Source organism: Pinus tabuliformis, chromosome Q (assembly GCF_031772625.1).
Source record: "Pinus tabuliformis cultivar Carrire ecotype Pingquan chromosome Q, CPIR1, whole genome shotgun sequence".
Taxonomy (NCBI): Eukaryota; Viridiplantae; Streptophyta; class Pinopsida; order Pinales; family Pinaceae; genus Pinus; species Pinus tabuliformis.
The window spans coordinates 1,098,492,252-1,098,515,619 of NC_142296.1; the positions used below are offsets into that span (position 1 = coordinate 1,098,492,252).

Sequence of the window (23,368 nt, forward strand, 5' to 3'; positions counted from 1 at the left end):
ATAAACTTAGGGCAACTTATAAGAGAAACCAGTGTCACCTAAGTTACCACTTCCCCACTCTTCTTAGATGATTGCAGAACACCTAAAGGGGGGCTTACCTAAAGAGGATATTACACCAAAAGCTAGAGGCTTCCAACAATGCATGGATTAGTAAATCTTTGTTTGAGTATTGTGTGTGAGGCTCTGATCTTGCTATGACAGAAATATCTCATCACTAAATATCATATAACAGATCAATGATTTCCTACTTATTTGTGTCAATCATCCACGCATATGTGAGACCAATTTCATATTTGTTGATATCCAATGCAAACTACTCACTTCTAGACCTATCTTTTAAATGAAACTTTCATGCTTGTAATGTTCAAGCTACACGATATTACACATAAAATAAAGATGAATAATATAAAGCCTTTCTATATTTCTTTAGATCAGCATGAAAGCCAAAAAAATCTTGTTAAGTATATAAATCATTAAAACAAAGTTAGAATGTGTGTACATAGGAGAGCCAACAGTGATTTCCAAGAGGTTACAAATATAATCACTATTCTTTCCACCACTTGCTTACCATTACGAACAGCAAATTAAGAGAATAGCATCAGAAACAAGGATTCTGGCTCAACCATACAAGAAGCATACCACTGTTACAAAAGCTATCCAGTAGTCATTAAGGATCTCATTATGACATTTCACCAAACAGTTCATGTGCAATCTGCAATAGAGTTCAAATTCTCAAGATTAGATGCTCAGGTCTTAAGTATATATCCTATACTGACACTCTGTGGTTCACAAACACAAAATATGACATTTCCCAGCTTATAATCGTGATCTAACTCAATAAGGCTAAATGAAATCAATGACTGCAACACTGATATGAAAATTTCACACATTTTTACTCAAACAGTTAGCTCGCTATCCCCTGTAATTCTGGTTACATCTATAAATTTGTGTGCCATTCATACAATTATGCTCTTCAGACCAGCATACAAGCAAAGTTATTGAGGCTGTTGTATAAATTTGAATTTTTTGTTTTTTTGGGGGGGATGTGAAGTTTGAGTTTAAGCCGTCAAGAAATGTGCCATCATACATTATTTTCAATCTGAAACATATGAGTGACTCGCTTATGCGAATGTAGGATTTTAGCATGTTTTAACAGTGCCAAGTCAAACCCCAGCACATGTACGAGAGAAAAATAGGACCAGCACCTTGAGGTTCTTCTTGATGTGAGAGGATGAAGCATTGGTCTGAGGGAGAGCAACGGACTTTAATTATATATATTAGATGCATCTCAGTTCTGCTACGGTGTACCCACGAACAAAGTTGAAACAGTGAAACCGATGGCTGAAGAAGATGCAACCAATGCTTTGTTTAATGGGTAAATGGTGTCTAGGATGCTCAATGAGGGAACCCAACTGCTGAAAAGACAGAAGGTACACTTGCTGATGCATACAAGCTAAATGCAACTGAATATCTGAAATTTAATACAAACCAGAGACCTTCATCAAGCTTCTTTGCTAAATAGACAAGGAAGATAGGTATGTAAAACCAAAAAAATCAAGAAACAGCTCTATTGCTTTTCACCATTACTTGAGAAGAAAAAACAGTAATGAAACCATTCCAAATGATTTATTATCCTTAAAATGAAGAGAGTTTACCAGGGTTAATTAGGTGCATAGCTACAGATGAAGAGCTACCAGGACTGGTGTATACAAACAGTTTGGCGACTTCAACATCTAGAGAGCAGATTACATAGACCGTCCACAAGTTGTGTACAAAGGAAATGAGGAAAGCCTCCAATTTGCAATCCTTCGACAACAACTTTACAATGGCAGGGCGAGCTGAATAAAAAGGCCCAAGTTCAGCCACCCCAAAAGTCAATTTCTAACAGCTATATTTATAGAAAATGGGGCCCAACTTTTTCTAGAAGCTAGGACCACTAGGAAATGTACCCTCGAAGGCTGAAAATATTAATTAAACTCATTTTCAGAGGGTCCTAAAAAGCATTGCTCCCTTTCCTTTTGTAGTGACAAAAATTAACTCAAAATTATAAATTTGGTAGGCCCTACTACCCACCCAAATGGGTAACCCCATTGGAGAAAACTTTTCTCCTGTTTATGATAGCCAGCCAGTCAACCAGATAGCCAGCAGCGCCTGACAGCCAACACTAGTTGATGATATGCCATATATCTCTGCCACTTGCTTCTCACCCATCCGGCATGAGCACATGGATGAAGGTGGGCTTCCACTCAAAAGGTATTGTTACCCACCACCTAAGGGTGTCCCCTATAGGAGACATTTTCTCCTAAATTTGTCTTCAGCCAGCAGCCAGCAGCCCCTTGCAGCCTGTAGTGTCCCGGTTTATAAGTTTTCCTAATTTTCTCGGGAAATTGCTTAAAAAATTCTACTGTAAATTTCTCCAAGCAATTGAAGAACAAGGACCATGAAATTGCGGCAAAAATTGAAATAACATTTCCAAATAAACCCAGAAAAGTCACAATTGTAAATAACACAAGAAATGGAGAATTGAGTAGCTTTATTTATCTATAGGAGCAATTACATACAAAGCTCTCGTTAGAAATAGTTGCAATGATGGCCACAAAAGATATGATACAATAATAAATCGGGCCTCCAAAATAGCACTGGAAATAAATAAGTTGCACCTATGAATTACCACCCTGAAAATTTTGTTGCTGCTGGAGGTGAACTGTGATTTATGCCATCAAATTTGCTCCAAAAATTCTGCAAAATTAACTGGAGGTTTCTCTCATCCAAATCTACCAAACCCATAAAAATCTTGGGCTAATTCCAGCTGACCCAAAAAGCCCCAAAATGTGCAAATTGAAAGATGAGTGGAAGAACCTGTGAGTTGTTTTTTATCCAATGTTTCGGACTTTCCATGTGAGTCCATCATCAGGGAATTTGTTGTCCACAACTTGAGAATGAATATCAGAGCTTATTAATAGTATTTGAGAAGATTAGATAGATGTTTAGCTCTTGATATTCTGAGTTTCTCAAACTGTAGTGCGTTATCCATTGTATCCCTTCCATGGTGGGATTTGATTGTATGAAAAAGTGAATACATACAGGCTGGTTGATTTGAAAGAAGAGTGGAAGAACCTGTGAGTTGTTTTTTATCCAACGTTTCAGACTTTCCATGTGAATCCATCATCAGGAAATTTGTTGTCCACAACTTGAGAATGAATATCAGAGCTTATTAATACTATAATAGTATTTGAGAAGATTAGATAGATGTTTAGCTCTTGATATTCTGAGTTTCTCAAACTGCAGTGCATTATCCATTGTATCCCTTCCATGGTGGGATTTGATTGTATGAAAAAGTGAAAACATACAGGCTGGTTGATTTGAAAAATGAGTGGAAGAACCTGTGAGTTGTTTTTTATCCAACGTTTCAGACTTTCCATGTGAGTCCATCATCAGGGAATTTGTTGTCCACAACTTGAGAATGAATATCAGAGCTTATTAATAGTCTTTGAGAAGATTAGATAGATGTTTAGCTCTTGATAATCTGAGTTTCTCAAATTGTAGTGCGTTATCCATTGTATCCCTTCCATGGTGGGATTTGATTGTATGAAAAAGTGAATACATACAAGCTGGTTGATTTGAAAGATGAGTGGAAGAACCTATGAGTTGTTTTCTATCCAACGTTTCGGACTTTTCATGTGAGTCCATCATCAAGGAATTTGTTGTCCACAACTTGAGAGTAAATATCAGAGCTTATTAATAGTATTTGAGAAGATTAGATAGATGTTTAGCTCTTGATATTCTGAGTTTCTCAAACTGTAGTGCGTTACCCATTATATCCCTTCCATGGTGTGATTTGATTGTATGAAAAAGTGAATACATACAGGCTGGTTGATTTGAAAGATGAGTGGAAGAACATGTGAGTTGTTTTTTATCCAACGTTTCGGACTTTCCATATGAGTCCATCATCAAGGAATTTGTTGTCAACAACTTGAGAATGAATATCAGAGCTTATTAATAGTATTTGAGAAGATTAGATAGATGTTTAGCTCTTGATATTCTGAGTTTCTCAAACTGTAGTGCGTTATCCATTGTATCCCTTCCATGTTGGGATTTGATTGTATGAAAAAGTGAATACATACAGGCTGGTTGATTTGAAAGATGAGTGGAAGAACATGTGAGTTGTTTTTTATCCAACGTTTCTGACTTTCCATGAGAGTCCATCATCAAGGAATTTGTTGTCCACAACTTGAGAATGAATATCAGAGCTTATTAATAGTATTTGAGAAGATTAGATAGATGTTTAGCTCTTGATATTCTGAGTTTCTCAAACTGTAGTGCGTTATCCATTGTATCCCTTCCATGGTGGGATTTGATTGTATGAAAAAGTGAATACATACAGGCTGGTTGATTTGAAAGATGAGTGGAAGAACATGTGAGTTGTTTTTTATCCAACGTTTCGGACTTTCCATGTGAGTCCATCATCAGGGAATTTGTTGTCCACAACTTGAGAATGAATATCAGAGCTTATTAATAGTATTTGAGAAGATTAGATAGATGTTTAGCTCTTGATATTCTGAGTTTCTCAAACTGTAGTGCGTTATCCATTGTATCCCTTCCATGGTGGGATTTGATTGTATGAAAAAGTGAATACATACAGGCTGGTTGATTTGAAAGATGAGTGGAAGAACTGATGAGTTGTTTTTTATCCAACATTTCAGACTTTCCATGTGAGTCCATCATCAAGGAATTTGTTGTCCACAACTTGAGAATGAATATCAGAGCTTATTATAGTATTTGAGAAGATTAGATAGATGTTTAGCTCTTGATATTCTGAGTTTCTCAAACTGTAGTGCGTTATCTATTGTATCCCTTCCATGGTGGGATTTGATTGTATGAAAAAGTGAATACATACAGGCTGGTTGATTTCAAAGATGAGTGGAAGAACATGCTGTTAAAATTGGCAACTAGGGCCAAACTCCATGTGGGTCATCTTATTCATGGCCGATAATATTTTTATTAGATTCCTCTCGTCGAGAGGTGTAGGATTGATCTAAAGATCATCCAATTCCGATAAGTATTTATGGAGATATGAATTTATTTTGATTATGGAATAATTATCAAGCCAACCAGCGACTCATGTAGGCTCAGAAGCCCAACAGTCGCATCTATTCAATCATCAACATTTGTATATAAATACAGGAGGTCTTTTCCTCATTTGCACACACTCATCTCATCACATCTCTCTCTCTCCCACGCAAAATGGAGGCTCCTCTCCTACTGCGCAGAAAGAGACTCTTCTCTCACATGTGTGGAAGGAAGGACGCAGATTTAGGGCTGCAACTGCAGATCAGAAGTTTGACCAGCGTTGACCATCTTTCTCTCTCTCTGAACTGCGTTGTAGGTGGATCTGACTCTCCTCAGAAGGCCGCATTTTTTGGTGAAGGAATCAAGCCAATCCGACGGTCGGTTTGCAAGATATTGTTTGCCCTAGTTGAGGGCTGATCTAGGGTTTGCTGCTGCTGATGTAAATCAGATTTATGTACTATTTCTCTCTGCTGAATTATTGAAGATAAAAGAAGATTTAATCAAAGGGTTTCCCCATATTGGGGTTTGTCCATGGCTAGCCACCACATCTTGTGTCTCTTGTCTTGGCTTGTTTTCTGTCGATCGTTTAATGTTCTATTTGCACTTTACTTTATGTACATGTGATTGCTAATTTGTGGATAATAATAATAAAAGGAAGTAAATTGTTCTAAGCATAGAATATACCATAATTTAACATGGTATCAGAGCTGAGGTGAGGACAAAGCCCGAGCAAGAGCAAGAGCAATCACCGAAGAGAAGATTTGCAAGGCTATCCTAAAAGAACTATGGGGTCCTGAACACTCTTCCCTGCCGAAGACAAGCTTCATGAGAAAGCTGACTATCACGGATGGAAGATGTCTCTCAATCTAACCTTAGAAGATCAAGGAGTGTTGGACCATGTGAGAGGCAATATTGTTGAGCCTCCATCAAATGCACCCATTGTTGCCAAGAACAAATGGAAAACCAGCGAAGTCAAAACAAAGAAGATCATCCAGGACTCTATTGACAGCGCTTGGTGGCCTACATCTCCAACCTGAACACCTCCAAGGAAATCTACGATAGACTGGTGAGTTTATTTAAAATTAATGATGCAAATCAAGTTTTGTTACTTAGAAACAAGCTGAAGGAAATTAAGAAGGGCAAAGATGAGAGTATGCAAGCATACTTCTTAAGAATCACCGAGATCAAGAACGATCTCCTATCTATTGGGGAGACTATTACTGATAGGGAAATGGCACTCACGACTCTTGGAGGATTACCATCTGAATGGTACGTGTTCAAGACTACTCTTCTGAACAATAATGTAATTCCTGGTTTCAAGGAATTAATGGCTAGATGCATTCAAGAAGAAACCAGGGTAGAAGAGCAAGAAATGCCCATGCCTAACGGTCCTCCTGCTGCCTTTTCTTCTCATGCTAAGAAAAGAAATAATTCCGGGACTAAATCAAAAAGAAAGGCTGGACCTAAGGGTGAAAGAAAAGGATGATGAAACAATGCCTGATGTGGAAGAACCCATGGATCCTATTGATCCACCTGAGCCTTCCTCTTCTAGGAAGAGGCCCTCTCGGCATAGGGGGCTACTTGATGATGCTGAAGGACACACTGCACCCCAAGGAACCTTCCGTGAAAGTAAGAAACCTAACAGGTATCAGGGATACCTGACCATCTTGAGCACGATCATACAAAATGAGCCTTCATCATTCTCAGATGCCTTCAAGCATCAAGTATGGAAGGATGCGAAGAGTATGAGCCTATTATGAAGAATGATGTCTGGGAAGTAGTTCCCAGACCCCAGGACAAGACAGTTGTCACTTCTAAATGGCTTTACAAGATAAAGCATGCAGCAGATGGAAGTACGGAAAAATATAAGGCTCATTTTGTCGCTCGTGGCTTCTCCCAGAAGGAAGGTATAGACTATGACGAGATATTTGCACCTGTTGCCAAATATACCACCATCCGCTCGATCATAGCCCTTACGGCTTCACAAGGATGGAACCTACATCAGATGGATGTCAAGACCATGTTGTTGCATGGTTCGATCAAAGAAGAGGTTTACATAGAGCAACCCAAAGGATTTGAGATTTATGATCAAAAATCTCATGTATGCAGGTTGAAGAAGGCTCTTTATGGGCTGAAGCAAGCACCCCGAGCATGGTATGAGAGGATCGACAGCTACTTGATGAAGCTGGGATTCACTAGGAGTGAAGCTGACCTTAACCTCTACTTAAGGTTGAAGATGACAAACCTCTCATACTGGTGTTGTATGTGGATGACCTCTTCCTAACAGGTGCAGACCCTCTCATTCACAAATGTAAGAGGGAGTTGGCTTCTGAATTTGAAATGAAGGACCTAGAACTAATGCACTATTTCCTAGGACTTGAAGTTTGGCAGAAGCCAAGGGAAATTTTCCTTTCTCAAGGAAAATATGTGGTTAAGATATTGGAAAGATTCGGTATGGTAGACTGCAAGCCTGTAACTACCCCGATGGAGCTTGACTTCAAGAAGTTAACCGGTAGTGCTGCTGGACGTGTTTTACGAAATACTATCGAGTATCGGCACCTCGTCAGAGCATTAATGTTCTTAGATATATGCTTTGCAGTCAACACATTAAGTCAACATATGGTTGAACCTCACCACATACATTGGATTGGTGCCAAGAATCTGTTAAGATATCTTCGTGGCACAATTACATATGGGTTAAGATACACTACCGGAGATGTGAGACTACTTGGATACACTGATGTTGATTGGGCAGGCAGTGTGGTGGATCGTAAGAGCACTTCCGGGTGTTGTTTCTCCTTGGGATCTGCTTCGATATCCTGGATGAGCAGGAAGAAGAAGTCGGTGGCTTTGAGCACCGCCGAGGCAAAGTATATTGTTGCTAACATGGCCTCCTGTGAGGTAGTCTGGTTGCGAAAGCTCTTCAGTGAGCTGTTTGGATTTACATTGGATACCACCATGATCCTATGTGACAACCAAAGTGGGATTTGTTTGTCAAAGAATCCCGTATTTCATGATCGCTCCAAGCATATCGATATCAGGTACCACTATATTCGAGATATGGTGCAGCAAGGAGCAGTAAGGCTCCAACATATCGGTACAGATGAACAGGTCGCCGACATCCTGACCAAGCCCCTAGGGAAAGTCAAATTCCTGACTTTCCGAGAACAACTTGGTGTCGTTCAAAGACTCTCTCATGAGGGTCCTGTATGATGTATTGAGCTCTGGGAGCTCCGGGGGGCCGTGGGGTACTTCTTGGAGCGACATATGACCACAAGGTGACTCACCATCCCCTGGTGGTGTACGTGTACAGGGTAAAAGAATCAAAACTTTCCCTGTGACACCACGTGGCGACTATGTAGCAGGATGATTAGTTCTCCTGTGAGGTCTGGATGATGTGTTCTCCATGACGATTATGTAGCAGGATCATTAGTTCTCTTGTGAGGTCTGGATGATGTGTTCTCCATGACGATTGTGTAGCAGGATGATTAGTTCTCCTATGAGGCCTGGATGATGCGTTCTCCATGGCGATTTTGGACAGGATGATTCGCTCTCTTGTGGACAGGATGATTCACTCTCCTGTGGCCAAGATGATTCGCTCTTATGGGACAAGATGATTCGCTCTCTTGTGGGACAGGATGATTTTCTCACCTATGGACAGGATTGATTAGTTCTCCTGTCGAGGCATCTTACCCATGCAGTCTGGGACTCATGGGAAGTACCTCTCATTTGATCAATGAGCAAGGAAATGAGTATAGGGACCATAGTAGTATCGATGGACGCATCGCTGTATCTACCGTACTCCCTATGCTAGGATGACCTTCATTGATCTAGGATCAATGGTACTGGTCTGGGACCAGTGGTAGGAGTTGTACCCACTATGACGCTGACTTCGAGTCGGTTGAGACTGGTCTGGGACCAGTGGTACACACTCTGAGACTGACTTTGAGTCAGTGGAGGATGATACTGGTCTGGGACCAGTGGTAGGAGTTGTACCCACTATGACGTTGACTTCGGGTCGGTTGAGACTGGTCTAGGACCAGTGGTACACACTCTAAGACTGACTTTGAGTTAGTATGATACATCCTCGATCATTTCTTCCTCTTCATAATTCAGACAAAGCAGAGCAGAGTAGAACAAAGCAGAGCAAAGCAAATCAAAACAGGGCAGAACAGAACAGAGCAGAGCAGGGGTCAAGTTGTACAAGGCAATGCATTTGATGGATGAATAGTAACGACCGACAGACGAATTGCAAATGCAGTTCTCCCTAGTTGAGAGGGAGTGTTAAAATTGGCAACTAGGGCCAAACTCCATGTGGGTCATCTTATTCATGGCCGATAACATTTTTATTAGATTCCTCTTGTCGAGAGGTGTAGGATTGATCTAAAGATCATCCGATTCCAATAAGTATTTATGGAGATATGAATTTATTTTGATTATGTAATAATTATCAAGCCGACCAGCAACTCATGTAGGCTCAGAAGCCCAACAGTCGCATCTATTCAATCATCAACATTTGTATATAAATACAGGAGGTCTTTTCCTCATTTGCACACACTCATCTCATCACATCTCTCTCTCTCTCTCCTGCACAGAAAAGAGGCTCTTCTCCTACTGCGCAGAAAGAGACTCTTCTCTCACATGTGTGGAAGGAAGGACGTAGATTTAGGGCTGCAACTGCAAATCGGAAGTTTGACCAGCGTTGACCATCTTTCTCTCTCTTTGAACTGCGCTGTAGGTGGATCTGACTCTCCTCAGAAGGCCACATTTTTTGGTGAAGGAATCAAGCCGATCCGACGGTCAGTTTGCAAGATATTGTCTGCCCTATTTGAGGGCTGATCTAGGGTTTGCTGCTGCTGATGTAAATCAGATTTATGTACTATTTCTCTCTGCTGAATTACTGAAGATAAAAGAAGATTTGATCAAAGGGTTTCCCCATATTGGGGTTTGTCCCTGGCTAGCTGCCACATCTTGTGTCTCTTGTCTTGGCTTGTTTTCTGTCGATCGTTTAATGATCTATCTGCACTTTACTTTATGTACATGTGATTGCTAATCTGTGGATAAAAATAATAAAAAGAAGTAAATTGCTCTAAGCATAGAAAATACCATAATTTAACACATGTGAGTTGTTTTTTATCCAACGTTTTGAACTTTCCATGTGAGTCCATCATCAGGGAATTTGTTGTCCACAACTTGAGAATGAATATCAGAGCTTATTAATAGTATTTGAGAAGATTAGATAGATGTTTAGCTCTTGATATTCTGAGTTTCTCAAACTATAGTGCGTTATCCATTGTATCCCTTCCATGGTGGGATTTGATTGTATGAAAAAGTGAATACATACAGGCTGGTTGATTTGAAAGATGAGTAGAAGACCCTGTGAGTTGTTTTTTATCGAACGTTTCCGACTTTCCATGTGAGTCCATCATCAGGGAATTCATTGTCCACAACTTGAAAATGAATATCAACGCTTATTAATAGTATTTGAGAAGATTAGATAGATGTTTAGCTCTTGATATTTTGAGTTTCTCATGGTGAAGTTTATAATTTTATTTAGTTAGAAACCCTCCATGCACTTTATCTGATTTATTCCTACCTACTTGTTATTTTCCTTAACAAGTTATTTACAATGTAAATAATGAAAATAAACACTAGTGCATGCTCAACATATTACAGATCAGCAACTATAAGAAACAGAAACAAACACACCATATGACACCATTATTTTTGGACTAATGTCCCTGGAAAAACCCAATGTGGGAAAATTGGTGCAATTATCTAAGGGTTTTCTTATTAAGCAATATCAAAGTACAATCTAGGTGCCAAAACTGGCCTACCCAACAGAGAATTTCCTTGGCAGTAATACCTCTCAGTTTCTGACAAATCTACTGGCTGAAACCCCGGATAATCCTTCCGGCAGCTACTCAGCACCAATCTGCCCCAGAAACCCCAGCGTCTGCCCAATCTGGACTGCATCAGCCTCTCCTAGCCCAGCATTGGCCCTGCGTCAGCCCCAGGAGGCCCTGCGTCAGCTCTCTGACCCTTTGTGTCAACTACACTGGCCTCTCTGGTGCTCTACGCAGCACTTAGCTACCTCTGCGTGGCCCTGCGTGAGCACTGGTTGCTCCTGCGTCACTCTCTCTGGCTGCTCTGCTGCTCTCCCAGCACTATCTCTACCTCTCTGTCTCTCTGTACTCAATGCCCCTTAGTTGCTCTCCGATCACTAATTCTATCTCTCTTAGTAGACCCCACTCTAGAGAATAGAATGATTGATCACTTTAGTGTGTTGTCCAAGTGACCCTCATGCCTCGTCTTATACTTTTCTTGTTGACATATCAACGGACAAGATTAAGTCCCTAATCAACAGCTAAGATTAGATCTGGCTTGATCCATGTCTTTTGGACCATTCTAACACAGTTTCATATTAATACACATTAATATTTTATTTTCCCTAAGTTTAGACATAGGGACTCCATTAAAAATATTAATTATTTTAGTATCTTCTGAACTGTTTAGAATCTGCCCAAACCCTTTCTGGGTATTGGAGATCTCATGTGCCCCAACCTCTCCACCAAATTTTGTGGCTAGAGCACATCTGATGCTACCCCAAATCAACACTCCCTCTTAGCGAGGATTGTGCTCTAGCAATACTCCTCACTGAGTATTACTCTGATCATCCAGCATCAGTACCTATGCTGATGTTAGGCCTTCCTGCCCAACATCCTCTGCACTATTGCATCATGTACTGCTGCCCATGGTTCTACCACTACCAACGCTGCATTTGTACGACAGCTCCCTCTGAATCCGTGCTGCTGCTGGTCCTTTCTCCCAGCACTGCACCTTGTCTCATTACGTTGCATCGTGTTGCCCATTGCTGCACTGCAACTCAGTTACTGAGAAGTAAGTAACTAATCTCCCAATCTGACCTCCCTATTGGGCTAGAGACACCCATTGATGCTGAAGCTCCCTCTGCCGCTGACAAGTGCTCCCTCTCTGACCTCTACGTTGCTGCAACAACTCCCTGCATCTCGCACCGTTGCACACCTCTCTGTGCCATCCTGCATTGGTGCAACACTCCTGTGCCTCTCGCACTGCTACAGCCTGCTAGCCTTGCGCTGTCTCGGGACTCCTGCACTGTAGCTCTCTCTGTCGCTCCATCCGCATCCGTCTCTACCCACATCAGCCAGTCCTGCTACTCCTCTTCAAGGCTCCCGTAGCAAGGTCTAATCCAAGAGGTTGGGTACCTCGAGGATCCTGCCCCTCATTGCCTGTAGTCCGCCTGACTACAACTCGATGTCTCCCCACTTCCGCTCAAGTGGCGCATGTGCACTCATGGCACAGTCATCATCTGTCAAAACTTCCTTCTTTGCCCGTGTTGGCACTGCCTTAGTCTCGGAAGACTCTCCCTTACTCTTCTTCCTTGGACACTGAATCACATAATAACCCAGCTCCCCATAGTGGAAGCACTTGATCTTGGAGAGATCTTTCTTCTTCCACTTCTCCTGCATTCCCTCAAATGCTAGGGCCACATCTTCCTCCTCCTGCTTGACTTTGATCCCCTTGCTGCTGCTACCCGTCTTCGACTGTTGTCTGATCTCTTCCTGGCGAAGAGTTGCCCACATCTCGTCCCAAGGTGGAAGTGTCCCTCTGCCCAGTATACTCTAGACAAATACTTCCCAGTCTTCTGAGACAGCATTCAGGGCTGTCCTCCCATTAGCTCTTGATCAAGTGTCGCCCCTATAGCAGTCAACTGGTCTCGGATCTCATTCAGTGATCTGAGGAAGGTGTCAATCGATTGTCCCTTCTTCATCTGATACGACTTCGTCTGATTCTCAAGCAGCATTCTTCTCTGCACAGAAGTATGCTGGTAGAGCTTCTTGAGAGCCTCTTGCATCTCAAATGTCATTTCCTTCTCGGCTATGTGTGGTACTACATGATCCTTGACCCCGTCAAGGATAATGCTCTTGGCCCTTGCCATCGCCTCCTCGTACCTGTCATTATCACTGGGGTCGACTGGGACAGCTATTACCTTCAAGGCGAAGTTCTTGACACGATTCCTATCAAGTACGGATAAGATTTTGGCCTTTCAGACTACGAAGTTCGATGCTTCGTCCAGTCTATCCTGGTCTCTTACTCCGTGTAGTGCTATGATGCTCCTCTACTTCCCTCCTGGAAGTTATCTGTTCGACTCCTCTGAGTCTCTACTTCCTGTCTGGAAGTTCTCTTCTAGACTCCCTTTGGGTCCTGATTTCCCTCCTGGAAATCCTTCTGCCGCTTGTTAAGACACCCCCTACTCTGATCGTCTTGTGCAACCGCACCACTGATCTGGGTTCCTCAACTAGAAACCCTCGGTAGCAACTCCTCTGGCCCTGCTCTGTCAGGTACTGTTCTGACTACAGTACCTCACCAGCTCCACTCTGCAATATTCCTGCAGCCTTCTAAACCCCAACAATTGCCTATCTGTGGACTACGTCAGCCTCTCTCTGCCTCAAGCTGGCCCTGCGTCACCCCGGATGGGTTTGTGTCAGCCCTGGGAGGCCTTGCTTCAGCCCTCTAGCCCTCTGTGTCAGCGACACTAGCTTCTCTGAGGCTCTGCGCAACTCCCAACTTCTTCTGTGTGAGCCCTGGCTCGCTCTACGTCACTCTCCTTGGCTTCTGTGCTACTAGAAACAGCGTCTGTCACCTCGGGACAACTATTTTCTGTTGCTATTGCTCCGCTCAACTGATGTCCTTTACTCCTCCTGTGATCTGCAATCACGCTCTGATACCATGTTGAAGTTTCTAATTTTACTTACTTAGAAACCCTCCATGCACTTTATCTGATTTATTCCTACCTACTTGTTATTTTCCTTAACAAGTTATTTACAATGTAAATACTGAAAATAAACACTAGTGCATGCTCAAGATATTACAGATCAGCAACTAAAAGAAACGGAAACAAACACACCATATGACACCATTATTTTTGGACTAATGTCCCCGGAAAAACCCAATGTGGGAAAATCGGTGCAGCTATCTGAGGGTTTTCTTATTAAGAAATATCAAAGTACAATCTACATGTCGAAACTGGCCTACCCAACAGAGAATTTCCTTGGCAGTAATACCTCTCAGTTTCTGACAAATCTACTGGCTGAAACCCCGAATAATCCTTCTGGCAGCTACTCAGCACCAATCTGCCCCAGAAACCCTGCATCTGCCCAATCTGGACTGCGTCAGCCTCTCCTAGCCCAGCGTTGGCCCTACGTCAGCCTATCTTGGCTTGCGTCAGCCCCAGGAGACCATGCGTCAACTCTCTGACCCTCTGTGTCAGCTATGCTGGCCTCTCTGGTGCTCTGTGCAGCACTTAGTTGCCTCTGCGTGGCCCTGCGTGAGCACTGGCTGCTCCTACGTCACTCTCTCTGGCTGCTCTGCTACTCTCCCGGCACTATCTCTGCCTCTCTGTCTCTCTGTACTCAATGCCCCTTAGTTACTCTCCAATCACTGATTCTATCTCTCTTAGCATACCCCGCTTTAGATAATAGAATGACTGATCACTTTGGTGTGTTCTCCAAGTGACCCTCAAGCCTCCTCTTATACTTTTCCTATTGACATATCAACGGCCGAGATTAAGTCCCTAATCAACGGCTAAGATTAGATCTGGCTTGATCCATGTCTTTTGGACCATTCTAACACAATTTCATATAATACACATTAATATTTTATTCTCCCTAAGTTTAGACTTAGGGACTCCATTAAAAATATTAATTAATTTAATATCTCCTGAACTGTTTAGAATCTGCCCAAACCCTTTCTAGGTATTGGAGATTTCATGTGCCCCAACCCCAACCTCTCCACCAAATTTTGTGGCTAGAGCACATCTGATGCTACCCCAAATCAACATCTCAAACTTTAGTGCGTTATCCATTGTATCCCTTCCATGGTGGGATTTGTTTGTATGAAAAAGTGAATACATACAGGCTGGTTGATTTGAAAGTTGAATGGAAGAACCTATGAGTTGTTTTTTATCCAACGTTTTAGACTTTCCATGTGAGTCCATCATCAGGGAATTTGTTGTCCACAACTTGAGAATGAATATCAGAGCTTCTTAATAGTATTTGAGGTTTAGCTCTTGATATTCTAAGTTTCTCAAACTGTAGTGCGTTATCCATTGAATCCCTTCTATGGTGGGATTTGATTGTATGAAAAAGTGAATACATACAGGCTAGTTGATTTGAAAGATGAGTGGAAGAACCTATGAGTTGTTTTTTATCCAACGTTTCAGACTTTCCATGTGACTCCATCATCAGGGAATTTGTTGTCCACAATGTGCAAATTACACAGAAAATAATGTTGTTGTTGTTACTACTGCTAGAGAAGAAACTGAAATTCTGACCTCAATAATGTCTGGATCAACCTGAAATTGCAGCCACAAACTTCTCTCCAATAACCTAGTAATACCCAGTAAAGGTTTGGCCTAACTCCAAGCCAAAATTGAACCCACAATGTGATGCAAACTGCCCAACTAACCAACGATACACCCTACTATAAGAATGTACAATTTTGGCCCAACTAATGCCCAAAAAATTCTATAAAATTAGCTATAGGTCCCTCACACCCCATCCAACAAAACCCAGAAACTGTTTGGGCATTCCAGCTGACCTGGAATGCCCAAAATAGAGCGAACCTCCCAGCTACATAGTTTTCCGCCCAACCAAAGAGAAACTACTGAGAAATGATAAAACTCTCCTGCAAATGGCTAAGAAATTATGCACAAATATCCTCAAGCAAATAGCTATCATTCCCAAATAAAAACTCCTGGAAAATAAAAGCACCAAACACCAACCAAAAACTCTATTCTCCAACTCCTGCACAGGCTCTATAAGAGAAAATCTAGCCAAGCCAAAAGATGCAGGAACAACTCTGAAAAATGGGCCCAAACTCATCTAACTAGAAGAAAATCTCTTGTAAATACCTAAAACCTGAAATAGAAAGATGTTGCTCCAAATAACCTCTGGGGTTTATGTTCTGCGCCCAGAAATAGCAAATTTCTATGTGAATTTTCTACAATAAAATCTAATGGAAGTCTTGAAATAGACTCCCCCAAAGCCTCACGAGGAAGACACTCGAAGTTCTCCAAAGATAGAGGTGGAATTTCCGCCTGGAAATCCCTTGTGCTAAGCAGCACTAGTTGTCTTGGTTGAAAAACTCAAGAGAACTCAAGTTTAGATGTCAAATAGAAATGATAAGATAGAATGATTTGCAATTGAGTTCCTCCTCTTTTTATAATTCTTCATGGAGCCTCCCTCTAGCTTCTAGATCCTCCCTTTTTCTTTATTATTTTATTGGTGGGGGCTATTTTCCACTTTTTGCCACCATTTGAATAAAATAATAATTTGCTGTCATTCCAATAAAATAATAATTTTCTTCCATTCTCCAATAAAATATTACTTTTCAACATTCTCCATTAAAATAACAATTTCCACTTTTCTCCCACAAAATAATATTTTCTCCTTTTTATTTAATATCTCCAAAATTGGCAAAATTACTTAGTGAATTTTGCACTCACAAAAATTGGGGACATGACAATCCTCCCCGCCAAAAATTGATTGTCCTCAAGTAATGCCTGAACAAGCACCCTTCACTATCTGTTGGTCCATCCAGTCACTGCAAAAAATACCAGGGTCCCAAATGTGCCACTAAGTCATCCCTATCTCATGCACTATCTTGTCATAAAGGAGTCTCTCGATACCAGGATCCCAAGCCATCTTAATCAACGTGAAACACCCCTTGCTCCACCCATTGTCCAACTAGGTATAAGTCCCAAAAGCCCTCTGCATACTATCCATGAGTAGAGCATCACGATAATATAAAATCCTGAGAAACTCATCGTGAAGCTGCCCTACTAAGTATTCAATCTCATGTACTTCAGGAGTAGGCTCCTGAAGATATAATCCAACCCCTGTGGAGATGAATTCTCACCCACATGAGCTCCCCTTGATCTCCTCTTGTTGATAATCTTGCCATGTTGGTGAAGTCCCCCATACTCATAGCAAACCACTATAACCCAATGGAAAATCTAAATGATCTCCCCCTGTAGGAACCAAATCACCCCTAACGGTAGTTGAACTACGAAATCCTGTGATGCCCAGATCCCATGCAAGTCTCAGAAGGGTGTCGCCATGCTTATGCTGCACCACTCTGACTATGATAGACTTCCCATCGTGCACAGACTGTATCCTCCTCTCCTGGAACCTGATGACGAAAAATATGTGAAGGCCAAGCTCATCCTTCCCTGCCATCTCCATGATATCAATGTCTACCCATCTATTGCCAATCTCGGTCCGGAGTAGTAACAAGGAAAATCAGCCTTACCATGCGACGAAGGCCTCTGCGCTCTCCCATATGTCAACCCAAGAGTGAGTTGGGTCACTCTTTGCCCTGATCCCGCTCATCACGAAATAGAGTGACCAATCATCCAACCGAACCCTTGGATCCCATAGCCATATCGATTGCGGCATAGTCCTAAACACTACTGGCACCATGTCGTAACATGTCTCAAGTCCCTGCATGCAATTAGTATATGTACTTCATACATCTCAAATCAGTCTGGTGTGTGCAAGACTACCCTGCCCCTGGCGTACCACACTATGAGATCTATTATCTTGCCTCCTGTAGGTGTTGTCCAAAACTGCTTGGAATCTAAACATCTGCTAGGGAGATGGATCCACTAATCGTTGTATATGCTCCTGAAACATCTCGGAATGTCTCACCAAACAGGTGTCATGAATCTCCTTAAATGTGGGCTCAAGGGTGGAGCATGTGCTACCCCTACAGCAGATCGGACCATCCCTAAGCCTGCAACTACCAACTTGCGCCTTGACCATATGCCACAGCTAGAAAGCCTCTCTCTTGATGCAACATGTCCTATCCATCTGTCTCAGATGAACCCCATCAGTCCTGTTGCTCGAGATGAGAGCATCAAGAGATGATAACCAAGTCTCATGTGTTAGTGTGCAATGTTGAAGAGTGATCAATGGAAGCTCACGATCAGCCCTGTGATCAACTCGCTCTCCAAATCTAGGTGTGCCAAACCCAATGGTGTGCCTGATGTCCTCGTCAAGAGATCTCTCTGGTGGCAACACTCCAACAACCTATTGTGCATCATCATGCTTTGTTGTACATAAATACGCACCCTTGCACTCCTCGGCATAGCACTGAACTCTATGACACAACTCTATGCACCACTGGATACCAACACTCACTATCGTACCATCTTGTATCACATGGCATCCCATATGTGTCAATTCATCCACCATGCTACTAGTAAGCCCTCCATGATGTGAGCCATATCTCCTCATTTGCCCTGACAGACCTGAGCGGTTTAACTCCCCACTGGCTAATGGAATTGACTCTACTGTGCCTATCCTCAGTAGCTCATGTGTCCAATATACCAGTCAGAGAGCATCGTCTAAATGCAGTGCCCTGTCTGGTGGCCTGTCGATACCACCTCCCACCAACTCCTGCTAGAGTAGTCTAATCACCCTGTGACCCCACGCACAATCAATATGCCAAGACAATTCATGAAATTTGTCCGCTCCCCTGTCAAACCATCCTGTCACTAGCATTGATGGATATATGAAAGTGTGTTAGTGCTCGGTCACCAGATCCATCGCATTGCTAATACCACCACTAACCAAACCCATGTTGTGGCGAGGAATCCCACCTGGATCCCAACAATAGTCTGGCCCTCAGACTCCTCTAGTAACCCATGGCCCCTGCTGGACTATGCTCCTAGCCATGGATATACCTAAGCACCTAGCTGGCTCCATCGGATACCAACTCAATATCTCTCGCCATCCAACCCCAAGAGAGGGATTGAATGAACGGACACACATACACAGAACAACTCCCACTTGTAGATGTTGTGCCCTACGCAACTCATGTTGCCTCATCTCACAATCCTAGTCAACACATGAGATCTGTCTAGGTAACTCTGCTTCTCTCTCTCCAATGTGCAGAGGTAACCTAACAGTGCTATCAGCCTCACCTATGTATACCTGAAGAGGGTTGCTCCAACGCTCCAATGTGTACTCCTCTAGCTGTACCATTAGGGAATCCAATCGTTCCCCAACGCGAGTCAACTTGGTTGTTGTCTCGGCACAAACCGCTCTCATGCCATCCAGCTCCTTGTTCTGCTGCAGAATGGTCTCTCAGACTGTTGTGGCCTTCTTTTTCAATGCTAGAAGGCCTACTTGGAGCTGATGAAACTACTATGGGCGGCTAACATCTATAAACTCGATCATACCTCTGGGTACTTCTATGTCTCCTGGCACCTCATCAACTAGTGTATGCTCAACTGTCTCCACCAATGTGTCAACCGGGGCTACCAAAGGAAACTCCAACAAGGGTGGCTCCTGTGTCACATTGGGTGTATCCATGTGCTCCTCACAATCCTGCGTGCCCTCAGTCTCCTGATCAACCTCCTCCTCAGGGTCGCTATCAGTATACTTGCGCCCTAGGCCTCACAATATGAAGTAAGATCTCCTCCTCGTTCCATCATCTAACTACTCTCGTCCTGTCCACTCCTCTTGAGGAGGTCTGGTGCCCTGATTCTGCTGACTTTTCCCACATGGTGTAAGTGGCTTCATTCCCATGGCATGCGCACCTCTAGTGCCTCTGTTATAAGGATGAGGATAGCTCAATTTTATTCCCTTACTGATACACAATTGGGCTAACATCTCTATTATCTCCTCATTGTTTCTAAGTATCTTCTCCATGATTCCTTGTGTACTCCTCCCTTTTATGCCATTGTGATGTCCATAAATTTCACCAATCATTGTGCATGGATGCCTACACCTCCATGATCTTGCTAGCTTCCCCATAGTTAGCCAAGATCATGCTATGATACCACTGTAATGTCCCAATTTATAAATTTAACTAATTTTCTCGGAAAATTGCTTAAAATTTTCTACCATAAATTTCTTCAACCAATTGCAGAACAAGAACCATGAAATTGCGGCAAAAATAAAATAACATTTCCAAATAAACCCAGAAATGGCACAATTGTAAATAACACAAGAAATGGAGAATTAAGCAGCTTTATTTATTTATAGGAGCAACTACATACAAAGCTCTCGATTGAAATAGTTGCAATGATAGCCACAAAATATCTATTGCAATAATAAATCGGGCCTCCAAAATAGAACTGGAAATAAATGAGTTGCACTTGTAAATTACTGCCCAGAAAATTGTTTTGTTGCTACTAGAGGTGAACTGTGATTTATGCCATCAAATTTGCTCCAAACATTCTCCAAATTAGCTGGAGGTTTTTCTCATCCAAATCTAACAAACCCAGAAAAATATTGGGCTAATTCCAGTTGACCCAGAATTCCCCACAAAGTGCAAATTACCCAGAAAATAATGTTGTTGTTGATAATGCTACTAGAGAAGACACTGAAATTTTGACCACAATAATGCCTAGATCAACCTAAAATTGCAGTCACAAACTCCTGTCCAATAACCCAATAGTACCTAGAAAAGATTTGGCCTAACTCCAAGCCATAAATCGAACCCACAATGTGATGCAAATTGCCCAACTAACCAACAATGCGCCCTACTATAAGAATGTACGATTCTGGCCCAAATACTGCCCGGAAAATTCTATAAAATTAGCTATAGGCTCCTCACACCCCAACCAACAAAACCCAAAAATTGTTTGGGCTAATCCAGCTGACCTGGAATGCCCAAAATAGAGCGAATCTCCCAACTACACAATTTTGTGCCCAACCAAAGAGAAACTACTGAGAAATGATAAAACTCTCCTGCAAATCGCTGAGAAATTGTGCACAAATATCCTCTGACAAATAGCTATCACTCCCAACTAAAAACTCCCAGAAAATACTAGCACCAAACACCAACCAAAAACTATGTTCTCCAACCCCTGCACAGGCTCTATACCAGAAAATTAGGCCCAACCAAAAGATACAGGAACAACATTGAAAAATGGTGCCAAACTCCTCCCCTAACTAATATAAAATCTCTTGTAAATACCCGGAACCTGTAATAGAAAGATGTTGCTCCAAATAACCTCTGGGGTTTGTCTTCTGTGCCCAGAAATAGCAAATTTCTATGTGAATTTTCTACAATAAACTCCAATGGAAGTCCTGAAATAGACTCCCCCAAAGCCTCACTAGGGAGACACTCAAAGTTCTCCGAAGATAGAGGTGGAATTTCCGCCTGGAAATCCCTTGTGCTAAGCAGCACTAGTTGTCTTGGTTGAACAGCTCAAGAGAACTCAAGTTTAGATGTCAAATAGAAATGATAAGATAAAATGATTTGCAATTGAGTTCCTCCTCTTTTTATAATTCTTCATGGAGCCTCCCCCTAGCTTCTAGATCCTCCCTTTTTCCTTATTATTCTATTGGTGGGGGCTATTTTCCACTTTTTGCCACCATTCCAACAAAATAACAATTTTTTCCATCCTCCAATAAAATATTACTTTTCACCATTCTCCATTAAAATAATAATTTCTTTTTTTCTCCCACAAAATAATATTTTCTCCTTTTTATTTAATATCTCCAAAATTGGCAAAACTCCTTGGTGAATTTTGAACTCACAAAAATTGGAGACATGACACAGCCACCTAATAGCTCGATTTGCTACTATTCTCCGCCGCATGACCCAGTCCAATGTTACTTGGGAGCGGGAGCGGAAGCGAGGAGCGGGAGCGGAAGCGGGAGCGGGAGCGACCATTTTCAGAAGCTCCCGGTTTGGGAGCGAATCCCGGAGCGATTTTTTAAAAATATATATATTTTTTATATTTTTTAATTTTTGATACATATATGTCAACCAAAACATGTAGAATGATGAATTAGATATAAAAAACATAAAAAAGCATAGATTGAACCATATAACAACAATCATCTAGAAGTTATAATCTTCATCAACCACGTCCGCAAGTTAGTAACATAGTAACATACAACATATTGAATCTCATGATTCATCAATCTTAAAGTTTCAAGCTTTCAAAATTCAATATATAACATTTATCATCATTGATCACCAAAGTTGTACTTGTAAGCTAAGTGTAACCATTACAACAAATAATATCTAACATGAAATGAAATGTTATAAAATGAAATGAAATGAAACAACTTTCAACTTTCATGAAGCATCATATTCATAATTCATTACTAATGAGTTATAATTGCCAACTTCAAACTTAAATTGTCATATATTGTTTAAAAAAATATCATAATAAATATGAAAGAGTCAATAGTTATAAAAGCTACTAGAAACTAGAAAAGAGAAGTAAATCTATTATCTATTTCTTATGCTTGGGCCTCTTGCCACCACGAGAAATGTCTAATTTTTTAGTCTTGTTGCAAAATCAGGATCTTTGTCATTAATATCACCCTCCAAGCATTAATATCCAGAGGTATCTTTGTCATTACCTTTGTATCTGTATAGGGATCTTTGTCATTAATATCACCCTCTAAGCATTAACATAAGATAGAAAAAGCATAGCATGTCAAGTCAAGATTTTGTTTGAGTGATGCGTACATTTTTAGAAGGGTCATGATAGAGGAGTTCGACAACCAATGTCACTAACATCAAGGTACATAGAGGGATTGGTACTCTTGATTAAATATGAGTTCCATACCCTAATACATGACAAAATTCAATGGAAACATTGCAATCCCCCAATCCTGAAATCCTGAAAAACTGATAAGTCTGCTGGATTTTGAATGAAATCTAAAATTCTACTTTCTCCATATGAAATCCAATGAGGACGAAACCACTCTCAAACATCCTGAGTCATTTCATGGTAATGTTAAAAATTTAAGTAAAAGGATGAAAATGAAAATTAAAGAAAATGTCACTTTTACTTTAAGAATTTAACATTACCATGAATAGCATATCAATACTAGGGCCTAGACTTGATCATTAAGTTGCCCCACTCAAAAACTATTTGTTTCTTTCAAAAAAAATTGCATTTCGAACATTACTACAAAAAAAAAATGCAAAAAAGGCAAAACGCTCCCGAAAACGCTCCCGAAAACGCAGGGAGCGAAATTTTTTTTAGGGAGCGCGCTCCCGAAATCGCTCCCTTTTCGGGAGCGATTTCGGGAGCGCGCTCCCGACCCGCTCCCGAGTCGCTCCCGCCCGGAGCGCGGATCGGGAGCGGGAGCGAGGGGGGGGGGGGCGCTCCCCCGCAACACTGACCCAGTCATTATGTGCCCTCGCTCATCTGTCATGATCGTATGTTTGAGGGTGGGCCTTCCAACCCCGAAGGTATGATTTTTCATTATGTAATTGG

The 23,368-nt window shown here is 41.6% G+C and overlaps 1 long non-coding RNA gene across 1 annotated transcript in view; it reads right to left on the reverse strand.

Annotated features, from left to right (window-relative positions):
• Positions 1 to 391: 391 nt before the first annotated feature.
• LOC149223333 (uncharacterized) overlaps positions 392 to 23,368 on the reverse strand; it is a 298,904-nt gene continuing 275,927 nt past the window's right edge. The window contains exon 2 of the long non-coding RNA XR_016248957.1: positions 392 to 712. This is a non-coding gene — a long non-coding RNA (uncharacterized LOC149223333). The remainder of the gene's footprint in view (positions 713 to 23,368) is intronic.